Source organism: Micropterus salmoides, unplaced genomic scaffold (assembly GCF_014851395.1).
Source record: "Micropterus salmoides isolate LMB-PRFRI ecotype aquatic unplaced genomic scaffold, ASM1485139v1 Ms_hic_scaffold_1, whole genome shotgun sequence".
Taxonomy (NCBI): domain Eukaryota; kingdom Metazoa; phylum Chordata; class Actinopteri; order Centrarchiformes; family Centrarchidae; genus Micropterus; species Micropterus salmoides.
The window spans coordinates 51,774,008-51,787,131 of NW_024040040.1; the positions used below are offsets into that span (position 1 = coordinate 51,774,008).

Here is a 13,124-nt window from a genome sequence, read left to right on the forward strand (position 1 = left end):
CTGCTGGCTGACAGGCAAGCTAGCGTAATAATCCAGTGTACATTTTTATAGGAATTTAAATTATTGGTGTCTGCACCATGTAAACAAACAATTGAACAAGATTTTCATGTTTGAAGCCTTACTTAAGGTGTTAATTGTTCTGTAGAAGCACATTAAACTTAATAATTTCACACCTTAAAAATCTTGAAATATCTCATTGTCTTAAGGATTACTTAATGCTCATTGAAAGCCATCACCTGTGTGAACAAGTTTGTCACGTTCAGCTTGTAATGATGCAGAAACAGTGCAGGGCCTCTGCAGGTAAAATGTTTGCCCGGCAAGGTTACTGGCCTTTTCGGCTGCATAAACCGACAGGACACTTACCTCAAACAAAATACTCTGACCCCAAGTTCCACCCTACCCTAGTTCTGTTCAATAAGAGCACGTGAAGCTCTGCCAAGGTACATAGTGTGTCGTGCTATATGCAAGTGACAATCTGCCACAACTACAACTCACTGGGGAACGTAACATCTGATACTGGACTGGAGTGCTGCTGTTGATTCTGGTTTACTTTGACTTGAACCCATGATTCGTTTCAATCAAGAATAAGAAAGATAGTTTTCTCTTAAAAAGGAAACGAGCAGGTAAGTTTCTCATTTTTAAGCATACTCATAATATCTCATGACTCAAAAGCTTTTTTAAATTTTTCCTCAAAAGCGAATCACTGCTAAAAACAAAATATACTCTAAGGGATTTAAATTTTGACATGACCGTCATAAATTAATTATTCTGGTTTTACACATCTGAATACGCTTTCTTTTGCTAGATGAGTCAACATGCCAGCTGGATCAGTGAAATTGCAAAGCATTAAAAAACTGGGACAGGAAAACCACAGCTATGAGTTTTCAGATGAAGGTAATGCACTAGACAGTAAAGATTTATTAAATAAAAATTCTCCACATATAATCAAATAATATGGATGTGTATTTTATTTGAATAATAAATTATGATTATGAGTTTCAGCTTGAGATGTAAATTTAGTTAAATACCTATTCTATGTTTGGGTTGCAGAACCAGCTGGCTCCTACATGTAAGTATAGTGTTCTTTGGGGTATATTATGTTTCACAATTTGTTTTTGGAAGACAATCTTGGATGTTGTTTTAAGATCTATAAATGAAAGGCTTTTCAAGAAATATATTTGTAGAAAATGAGTGTTTCCTCAAAAGAGAGAGGTCAATGACCTTGGCCATGTGTACTTGTGTGTACGTAGGGGTGAGTGGGGTGATTTGAGCCTGTGGTGAAGTTGAGCCACCCCTCGTTTCTCTCTAACCATAGACAGAATTGTTCATGCGACCACACATTTTTGAAGAGTCATACATTACAACTGTTTTTTGCTTGTTCAAAGTTACTTTTTATGTTTAAGGGGTCATGATTCTTGTGTCTGAACAATTACAGTCAAGTTTGAAAAAAAAACATGTCCTACATCAAAGTCTAATTTGTGTTAAAAATCAAGAAATTAATAATAATAAAAATACATCAAAAGTTAAATTTAAAGGACACGTGTACACTCATTCAATTAATTTCATTTATTAAAAATAATTTAACTGAAATTTGTTAAAAAGCAGGCTCTATACTTGGAAAGTACATGTAAGGTAACCTGTCCTCAGCAAGTTGTCAAAACTGCCAAAAAAATGTTGCTACAAAATGCTACAAATGCATAAACATGTATCAAATGAAATTAACTTTAAAGTATGTTTTCCATAAAAAACTGGCCATCAAAGTTGCGTCCTCACTTTTCGTGAACTCCGTCAGATTTTTTATCATCCTTCAAAAAAATCAGGATTTGTCATTCGCAACTATAACCCTGAGGACACCTTTTCCACTTCCTGCTCTAGTTGGATGCAGCTGTAGGACAATTGGTCTGGTAAGTTTTCAATTTTATGATACTGACACTAAAGACAAACTCATATGTAAAACGTTGATCTGTTTTGTTGGCAAGCATGGCTAGACAGAAACTGTCAGTGGAAGAGCAGAGAAAGAGAAACAGGGAGTATCAAAGAAAGAGAAGAGAGAAAGCAAACAGTGGCACAGACAGCAGAAGAGAGGAATGAAAGACAAAGGTGGAAGAAGAGGATTGAAAAAGTGAGACAAATAGGAGATTGTGGAGAGACATCAGAGAAGGTATTGGAAGGGTGCTCAGAAAAGGTTTAGAAAGGGCAGGGCGTGGCAGAATGCAGTGCAGCAAGCAGACCCCCCCCCCCCAGAAAGTCCACCAGACCAGACTACTGAAGAGCCATCTACGAGCAGATGTAATCATGCAAGTGAGAGGAAAAACTAGAAAAGGGCATTCAAAGGAAAGTTTTGAAATAGAAAATTAAGATGATAATGAAACAGTGAAACTGACTGCAAAAAGAAGGCTCTAATAATTTACAAATCCAATCCCAAACAAGAAAGAAATAATAGACTCTCCACAGACAGAAACGAAGAGGATGATTTCAGGAAGCCAGTTTAGGAATCCTAACATCAAGAGAGCTCTTATCTTCCACAATGTTCTCTGCCGAGAATTAACATGAACAAACGAACTCCTTTGTCACAGAGACGGGAAACTGACAAACCAGCTGGTCACAAACTGACATTATCAGGCAAGACTCTGAAAAACTGTCACCTTCTTCATAAGATCCGCCAGTTTGGTTTGACTTACGAGTTAGTCAGTGAGAAGAAACAAAGTATCAGGGTATCAGACAGACTGTTCAGGAGTTCTTCGTGTACTCTTCTCGCATAACAACAGATAAAAATGACACCATCACAAGGAACAAGCTTAAGCGCCAGTGAATGATTCTGTCTGACTCCACGATCAACCTCCACAGTGAGTTTCTCAACAGCAAAGCTCAGCTACTCTTCCTTCTGTGGTCTGCGGCCCTTCTATGTTACAGCACCAAAGGCATCTGACAGGAAGTATCATGAAAATGCACGCTTAATGCTTCAGGTTCTAAAGTCATCAGGTGTTCAACCAGTTTGAAGTCGGACAAACTAGAGGACAACTCTCAATTAGTTTGTTGCTCTCCAGCAAGTGAAACCTGTCTTCTTCACACCTGTTTAAGGTGCTCAAACAAACACACAGTTCTGTCCCCAGAGCAAGGTGAAATCATTGTTGAATGGAGGCAGTGGGAGCGAGTTCAAGAAGAAACACCTAGTGTGATCTACTTCAGCGTGAAACTTTTGTTGCACAGCGGGAGTCTGCTCCATCTATACGAGGAGAAACTTAGAAGTGAGACCACAACACATGTGTGCTTGGTTCATAATCAAGAAAAAGCACACAGAAATTCAATTGAGACCTGCAGTGAGAACACAGTGATCATACATGTTGTGGAAGTGTAGGTATGCCTCTGAAGTTCAAGCCTTCCATTTCAGCCAGAATTTGACACAGTTGAATCTTCATACTAGAATGTATTACACCAAGGGTGAAAAGGCAGTTCTTTGAATCTCCGTCTGCATGGTGTTCAGCTGTATCCAACTGGAGAAGAAGACATGGAAAACTATGACACACTTCTCAAGCAACAACTCAAACAGGTTCCAGCAACAAGAAAAATACACCAGGTCATCCCACATCTAAATAGTGTCCGCCACACGCAGCTATCAACGTTTTGCAGTGAGCCATTGAATTGCCAATACTTTACCCCAGCTACTTTTTGTTTACATAGCTGCACAGAGGCACAGCAAAATGATGTAAGTGCAAGGAAGAAAGGTCCTTTGGCTATGTTGATCGAGGAGATGGAGGAGGAGAGGGAGCAAATAGAAGAGTTTATGGGAGAGGAAATGGAAGAGGATCCGCTGAAAGGTCCTGAGGGCACTATAGTCAAAAAATAACTGTTGATAGCATTGAGGATGGAGACTGGTTAGCAGTGGTAAGGTATGGTATGATGACCACCGGTGGCTGGAAAAGGCCATTGATGTAGACACTGATCACCAAGATGTGAAAGTGGAGTTTCTGCACCCTCATGGTCCAACAGCAAATGCTCACCCAAAACACGATGTCTGTTTCTGTCCAGTCAAAGACATTCTCCTTAAACTAATCGGGAAGGCATCGCCGCTCCAATCAAGCCGTACAAGAGAGCTGTACAGCATAGCCCCTGATGTAATGGACTCCAGCGAGCGCAAGCATGCCCGACGCCCGTTTCCCAATGCCTAAGTCATGCATGTCAGACAAATATCAGTATACTTATTGTGCCTGCAACACTTACCTGTTCAGAAAGTATGTATTCCAAAGCAGACAAAATACTTACCTATTCAACTTACCTTTAGAGAGAAATTTAAGTGAATCCTAGTACTTATCTGTCTGAAGCCATGTGGAAAAACATAGTTGGATTTATTACACTGCAGAATAACCAACCTTGCAAGTTCTAGATCTAAACCTATCCTATTCCTATGTATTACTGATCTTTGACTTCTAATCAAATATGTAAGTTTATCAGCAATTACTGACATTTATTCAAATCACTGACACTAGCACTGCTTTCAATGAAACAGGGAAAGGGATGTGAAAACCCCAGAGTAATTTATGTTTAAGTGCCTTCCTTGAGGGCACACTAGTGGTGATGTTCCCAGGTGGGATTTGAACTGACAACCTTTTGGTTACCGGGCAGCCATCCTACTAACTGTCCACTATCCCACAACTACCCCATGTTATGTGAAGGAGAGTATGAAAAGTTATTTCTCAGGGGAAAATGAAAATGAAATTACCTTCCAAGTTTCTGCAAAGAAGATTTTAAACTAGAAACTTTACTGAGACATTGATGTATTATTAGTCTCTGACAGTTTTCTTTGATTTTCCAGTGAGCAATTGGAAGGAGGAAGGAAGACCAAGTCTGGACACAGTTAGAGTTACAATTACACAGTTACAATGAAATATCATTAATCAATCTGTTGTTATCACAACCAGTTGTTAGTTAAACACTATCTCCATCAATTGTTTGTCAACACCGTCAGTAATTGTCAGCACTGTTACAGGAGGTTTTTTCTTTTTACAAAGAAATTTACAAATAAATTGTTCAATTTATTGTGTATATATATTAAAATTCCAGCTGAACTACATGCAAGCATGTCTTCTTTGCCTAAGAACATTGATTAAATATGCCCAATATTAAAAAGGAATGTACAAAATTAAGGAATTTCAAAATCTGATTTTTCAAAATATTGTGAAATCTGAAATATAAATAATGCATTTTATTACTCAACCATGTTACCAAAACCCATTATTATATACTTTAGGACTTTACACCCTTATTGAAATAATCAAATTAAAATAACATGATTTTTGGTGTGTCTGATGGAGTTGACACAAATTAAGTTATGAAGTGAATAAATTTCAATTTTCAGGAAAAAGTTTTTCATGGTTTGTTAGCTGAAATAAATATTTAAATTTCAAATTAATGTAGTATTAAAAAAAAAAAAAAAGTAGACCTAAAACTTGTTTTGTCCCTTATCTCAAGAATCAGTGAACAATATGAGGCTAAACTGCTAGATGGGGTAATTTGAACCAAACAACCTGTGGAAAGTTGAGCCAGAGATTTTACTGTAATTCTACATTGCATTCTTACATTTTATCACAGAAGTGATATGACATGAATTTTAGACCAGAAACCATCATGCCATGCTTCTCTAAGAGCGAGACAGAGAAAGACAGGGCTTCAACTCCTCTTGCAGATTTGGACAGAGTAGTGGGAGAATGACAGAATGGAAAGCACATTTGTCTCGTGGCGCGGGACATGAAGGTCAACAGGATGACGTTGAAGTGATACATTATATGAAACAAGTAGGAGACGTATCAGAAATGTAGCTGCAACACTATCTAAGTGCAATGAAATGTTTTGAATTGGTATTTGAGTTGGAACTATGGTAAGTGATGTCTCTGGCTCCCATGTCGCTCAACTTACCCCCCACTGGGGGCCAAGAGACCACTTGGTTTTTGGAAAGTCATATTTGAAAACTGTTTATATTAGATCCAACGTGATTATTCCTAGAGATGGGCCTGAAATATATTTACATATTTTAGTCAAAGACATTACTGCTATGTTCTCACTTTAAAGATGCCTCAAGTAAAACGTGGCTCAACTCACCCCGCTCTTCCCTACTACATATAGGTGTGTATGCAGGCAGACCTATTTAAATGTGTTTGCTATGTCTTAAGTGAGACAAAAGACAAATTTCCAGTTCTATGCAGTCTTCAGCAGCACTGCTACATTAGAGTACCCTTTATAATAAGGCTACAAAACATAAGCTTAAGTAATGCCTTACTAATGTATGGGTTGGATCAAGTCCCTATAAATTAATCTGACAAATTAATGCTTAATTATTTATGGTAGTCCTGAGAGCTCAACACACCACAAAACACAACCAAATACAGCATTTCTGTATTTGGTTGTGTTTTGGTTTTTTATATTTGGAGCGTGCAGTGTTTTCTTTATTGAAAATGCTGCGCATGTGTTGTCAAATTGTTTAGGATGTTTTCTTCATCTGCTTCTCTCTACTTGCATGTGTTTTCTAAGTTGCAGTGTGTTGAGCTCCCAAGCATCAATGTAGTTAAAAGTATATAATGTATTTTTTAAGTAACAACACCCCTTTAATGATCCATTAAGCATTATGACACATATTCATAGTGATTAATCCTGAGCAGCAGGAATTCATCTCATACATTCATGCATTTCTTACGTGTCTTTTGTATCTTACTATAAAGTGTTACCCAGAGGATGTGTGAGCAGTTCACAGTGTGTTCTGTTTCCTTCCATGCAGGACCATGACAACTTCCAAGGACAATGAGAAGTGAGTAGAAGAGAGCAAAATCAGACTGTGGATATTTTGTCACATTCACCTCATAATAAAACTGACTGGCCTTCTATTCCAAACAGAGGTCCAGGAAAGGCAGAGCAACCAGCGATAAGGGTTGGCTTCTTTCAGCTGGTAAAACACGTTTCCAGTTTCCATTCTTCACTGTGTAACACTTGCCCTCTGCCCTCATGTCTTCTTGAGATTTGTCCACACAATGCAAGTGTGTGTTTTCCAGTTCCGTTTTTCCACATGCAACGACTTGCTGATGATGGTGATGGGTAGCGTGTGTGCAGTGCTGCACGGCTCGGCCCAGCCCCTCGTGCTGCTGGTGTTTGGCTTGCTCACCGACACCTTCGTCGAGTATGACATCGAGCTCAACGAGCTAAGGGACGACAGGAAGGAGTGTGTGAACAACACTATCCAGTGGAAGAGGAACTACACTGCAGGGAACAGCCTGATCACAAAGCTGAACCAGTCAGACTGGAGCTTCATGAACAATTCAACATGGGAAATGCTCACACCGCTGAAGGGCAGGTCGTGTGGGTAAGTGGGTTGTGAGAAATGCATGAGGTGGTCTTTTTCCAACATCAAAAATATATATAAGATGTGATATTAAAAGTTTTAGATCTGTGTTAAAGCGCCTATGTGGTTTTGTAGTCTTCATGATGTATTTACTGTATTTGTGCTGTCTTTCAGGCTTCTTGACATTGAATATGAAATGACCAATTTTGCTTACTATTATGTTGGAATTGGAGCAGCAGTATTCATCCTGGGATACTTTCAGGTTGGTCTTAAACTGTGATTGTTTTTTCATACAAAGAGACTATGTAATTAGACACAATTTGATCCTTTCAACAATGAAATCATGGAGGAAATTGTGCTGCATTTGAAACCCCCCTCCTGATGCCTTTATCTTTTGATTACCAGCTTTAAAACAAATGTTGCATGACATCAGATCTTCTGCAAATAGTCTACTCTTCCCTTCTCTCAGGGTATTTCTCACACAGCCCCTAAAAACTGTTATTATACTACTACTATTATTCTGTCTTTCTTAACAATCTAGCCACCTCACTGATGATGAACTATAGGCCCATTTCAAACCTACTATGAATCAGTTAAATCTAAATGGTTTAGAGATTTAATAATACGTGTTCATTAAGTTTGGAGGCTTGCAAGAGAGATTAAAAAAAGAATGATCAAAAGCATGAGAGGCGGAGATATCCTGACTTTTAGTCCCAAGTTTGTGTCAATCTCCAAAACTGGATCCTACATTTCCCATAATGCAACTCAGCAGCGTTTCCTGATTAGACCCACCTCTCCTCACAAATGCGCACATTTTTTAAAATCCACATGGTTTGAAAAAGACTCCAACCAAACCAGAAACCTGGTGCTATCACTATCACACAAGGGCTATTTAGAGCCACAGAAGAAAATATACAATTGTTTTCTGAGTGAGTAAGTTGTCAAATAAGCCAAACTTCATCATGTCAAACACTCTATAAACATTTGACATGTGAAACTTCTCTTCAGAGGTCTTGATACCTTCCTGCTGCCCTGCTTGCTTTTATAGTTGAGAAGAGTCGAGAGCATAACGTCTCTTTTACGACTGATAGATTTCCCTGTGGGTGACGGCAGCTGCAAGGCAGATTCTGCTCATCAGGAAATTGTACTTCAGCAAAGTGATGAGGATGGAGATCGGCTGGTTCGACTGCACCTCTATAGGGGAGCTTAATACTCGCATGTCAGAGTGAGTGGGACAATGATGACTTGATTTCTGTCTCATGGACTATTGTGGAGTATTGTGTGTGTTACAGTAGTTATTTCTGTATTACAGTGATATCAACAAGATCAATGATGCCATTGCGGATCAAGTTGCCATTTTTTTGCAGCGCTTCACCACCTTTGTGGGTGGTTTCTGCATTGGCTTTATCAAAGGATGGAAGTTAACACTTGTCATTGTCTCAGCAAGTCCACTGATTGGGATTGGAGCTGGTCTTATGGCTCTGGTGAGACTTGGCTTCTCTTGACTTGTTGATTTGACTTCTCTTGATCTGATACGATGACTTAACTTTCCCTGACTTATTTCAATTCGACTTTTCTTGACTTGATTTTTTGACCTGACCTCTTTACTTGGCTTCTCTTAATTCGACTTCTCTTGACCTGACTTGTTGTCCTGACTTCTCTTGACCTGACTTGATGTCCTGATTTCTCTTGACCTGACTTGTTGTCCTGACTTCTCTTGACCTGACTTGATGTCCTGACTTCTCTTGACCTGACTTGTTGTCCTGACTTCTCTTGACCTGACTTGTTGTCCTGACTTCTCTTGACCTGACTTGTTGTCCTGACTTCTCTTGACCTGACTTGATGTCCTGACTTCTCTTGACCTGACTTGTTGTCCTGACTTCTCTTGACCTGACTTGTTGTCCTGACTTCTCTTGACCTGACTTGTTGTCCTGATTTCTCTTGACCTGACTTGTTGTCCTGACTTCTCTTGACCTGACTTGATGTCCTGACTTCTCTTGACCTGACTTGATGTCCTGATTTCTCTTGACCTGACTTGTTGTCCTGACTTCTCTTGACCTGACTTGATGTCCTGATTTCTCTTGACCTGACTTGATGTCCTGACTTCTCTTGACCTGACTTGATGTCCTGATTTCTCTTGACCTGACTTGTTGTCCTGACTTCTCTTGACCTGACTTGATGTCCTGATTTCTCTTGACCTGACTTGTTGTCCTGACTTCTCTTGACCTGACTTGATGTCCTGATTTCTCTTGACCTGACTTGATGTCCTGACCTGACTTGATGTCCTGACTTCTCTAGACCTGACTTGATGTCCTGACTTCTCTTGACCTGACTTGTTGACTTTGGACTTCTGACCTCTCTGACATGACTCTTAACTCAGCTTCTCGTTACTTGACTTGTCTTTACTTGTTGCCTCGTCTCTATCAACTTTGCATCACTGTGTCCTCTAGTTTGTTGCTAAGCTAACAGGAATGGAACTGCAGGCCTACGCCAAAGCTGGAGCTGTAGCTGACGAGGTCCTCTCCTCCATTAGGACTGTGGCTGCTTTTGGTGGTGAGAAAAAAGAGGTGAAAAGGTAAAATCTGCCAGATTAAACTTGTAGATTGACTTTCCCCCCCAATATAAACGCAGCCTATGTGAGCTCCTCTCCTCCTCTACAGGTACGACAATAACTTAATCTCAGCGCAGCGCTGGGGCATCAGGAAGGGTCTTGTTATGGGGTTTTTCACTGGATTTATGTGGATGGTCATCTTTCTGTGCTATGCATTGGCTTTCTGGTATGGCTCTAGTCTAGTGTTGGACACAGAGGAGTACACACCAGGAACACTACTGCAGGTATCGCATTTACCATATAGACAAAACATGAACATGATCATGTATGTGTTTTTTTGCATCTATAATGTACTGATCTCTTCATTCCAGGTATTCTTTGGTGTCTTGGTAGGAGCCATGAATTTGGGGCAGGCCTCCCCATGTCTGGAGGCATTTGCTGCAGGCCGTGGAGCTGCTACCCTCATCTTTGAGACTATTGACAGAGTGAGAATGCTTGATGTTATAATTTGGAAGATTTTGATCTTTACATTGTACTGCATTTTCACAGGAAATAAGTCTCATTGCTTAAATATGTCACCGTCAGGAGCCAGAGATTGACTGTTTATCTGAGGCTGGATATAAGCTCGACAGGGTCAAAGGAGATATTGAGTTTCACAATGTCACCTTCTACTACCCCTCCAGACCTGAAGTCAAGGTACTTGCAGGATTCTACATTCAATATTACACATATATACACATATACAGTGAGGAAAATAAGTATTTGAACACCCTGCTATTTTGCAAGCTCTCCCACTTACAAATCATGGAGGGGTCTGAAATTGTCATCTAGGTGCATGTCCACTGTGAGAGACATAATCTAAAGAAAAAAATCCAGAAATCACAATGTATGATTTTTAACTATTTATTTGTATGATACAGCTGCAAATAAGTATTTGAACACCTGAGAAAATCAATGTTAATATTTGGTACAGTAGCCTTTGTTTGCAATTACATAGGTCAAACGTTTCCCGTAGTTTTTCACCAGGTTCGCACACACTGCAGGAGGGATTTTGGCCCACTCCTCCACACAGATCTTCTCTAGATCAGTCAGGTTTCTGGGCTGTCGCTGAGAAACACGGAGTTCGAGCTCCCTCCAAAGATTCTCTATTAGGTGTAGGTCTGGAGACTGGCTAGGCCACGCCAGAACCTTGATATGCTTCTTACAGAGCCACTCCTTGGTTATCCTGGCTGTGTGCTTCGGGTCATTGTCATGTTGGAAGACCCGGCCTCGACCCATCTTCAATGCTCTAACTGAGGGAAGGAGGTTGTTCCCCAAAATCTCGCAATACATGGCCCCGGTCATCCTCTCCTTAATACAGTGCAGTCGCCCTGTCCCATGTGCAGAAAAACACCCCCAAAGCATGATGCTACCACCCCCATGCTTCACAGTAGGGATGGTGTTCTTGGGATGGTACTCATCATTCTTCTTCCTCCAAACACGGTTAGTGGAATTATGAACAAAAAGTTCTATTTTGGTCTCATCTGACCACATGACTTTCTCCCATGACTCCTTTGGATCATCCAAATGGTCATTGGCAAACTGAAGACGGGCCTTGACATGTGCTGGTTTAAGCAGGGGAACCTTCCGTGCCATGCGTAATTTCAAACCATGACGTCTTAGTGTATTACCAACAGTAACCTTGGAAACGGTGGTCCCAGCTCTTTTCAGGTCATTGACCGGCTCCTCCCGTGTAGTTCTGGGCTGATTTCTCACCTTTCTTAGGATCATTGAGACCCCACGAGGTGAGATCTTGCATGGAGCCCCAGTCCGAGGGAGATTGACAGTCATGTTTAGCTTCTTCCATTTTCTAATGATTGCTCCAACAGTGGACCTTTTTTCACCAAGCTGCTTGGCAATTTCCCCGTAGCCCTTTCCAGCCTTGCGGAGGTGTACAATTTTGTCTCTAGTGTCTTTGGACAGCTCTTTGGTCTTGGCCATGTTAGTAGTTGGATTCTTACTGATTGTATGGGGTGGACAGGTGTCTTTATGCAGCTAACAACCTCAAACAGGTGCATCTAATTTAGGATAATAAATGGAGTGGAGGTGGACATTTTGAAGGCAGACTAACAGGTCTTTGAGAGTCAGAATTCTAGCTGATAGACAGGTGTTCAAATACTTATTTGCAGCTGTATCATACAAATAAATAGTTAAAAAATCATACATTGTGATTTCTGGATTATTTTTTTTAGATTATGTCTCTCACAGTGGACATGCACCTACGATGACAATTTCAGACCCCTCCATGATTTCTAAGTGGGAGAACTTGCAAAATAGCAGGGTGTTCAAATACTTATTTTCCTCACTGTATATACTGAGGGTAGAATTTGATTGAAAGTTGCAGAAAAGTTTCAGTGTCACCTTTGCCACGGTGTCTCTACTCAGATCCTGGACCAGCTCAGTGTTGCAGTGAAGTCCGGGGAGACCACAGCCTTTGTTGGTCCAAGTGGAGCTGGGAAGAGTACTGCTATTCAGCTCATCCAGCGCTTCTATGACCCTAAAGAGGGCATGGTAGGTGTGTCAAGTCAAAATGAACATGCAACACTCACATAATGTACTGTGATTCATTTATTAGTGGTCCCTTTTCCTGAGATTGAAGATTCCTTCGACTCACTGTAGCTGCCGCCTCCTTCCTTTTAAGCTTTATTCTGTTCGTTTCAAAATAACCATCCCCGAGGGTAATAGAAGTACATGATAATCTGTTTCATTATTCAGCCAATGGGTCCTCACAGCCTCATTTTTCACTTTTACTGGAATTAGAGGTCTTTGCACACCTTACTTTCTTATTCATTTCAGCTTCTAGAGAAGGAAATAGCTTCTTATAGCACAATGAAGGTTATGCACAAGACTAACGACCTTACTATTTGAAACTAGCATTGTTGCAAAAAAACCACATTATAGCAGCAAAGCACCTTAATAGTATCATCCATCAATTTTACCAAAACCCGCTGCTCTCTGTGCCCTTCATTTCAGGTGACCCTGGATGGTCATGACATCAGAGGGCTGAACATCCAATGGCTGCGTTCGCTGATTGGCATTGTAGAGCAGGAGCCTGTGCTGTTTGCCACCACCGTTGCTGAGAATATACGCTATGGTAGACCCGGTGTCTCCATGGAAGAAATCATCACTGCAGCAAAGGAGGCCAACGCCTACAATTCATCATGGATCTGCCACGGTGATGTTTCAGGACTGATAAGTGCTCATGTG

The 13,124-nt window shown here is 40.5% G+C and overlaps 1 pseudogene; it reads left to right on the forward strand.

The window, feature by feature from the left end:
• The first annotated feature begins 445 nt into the window (after window positions 1-445).
• Window positions 446-13,096, forward strand: LOC119885569 (annotated as a pseudogene).
• Window positions 13,097-13,124: the final 28 nt, after the last annotated feature.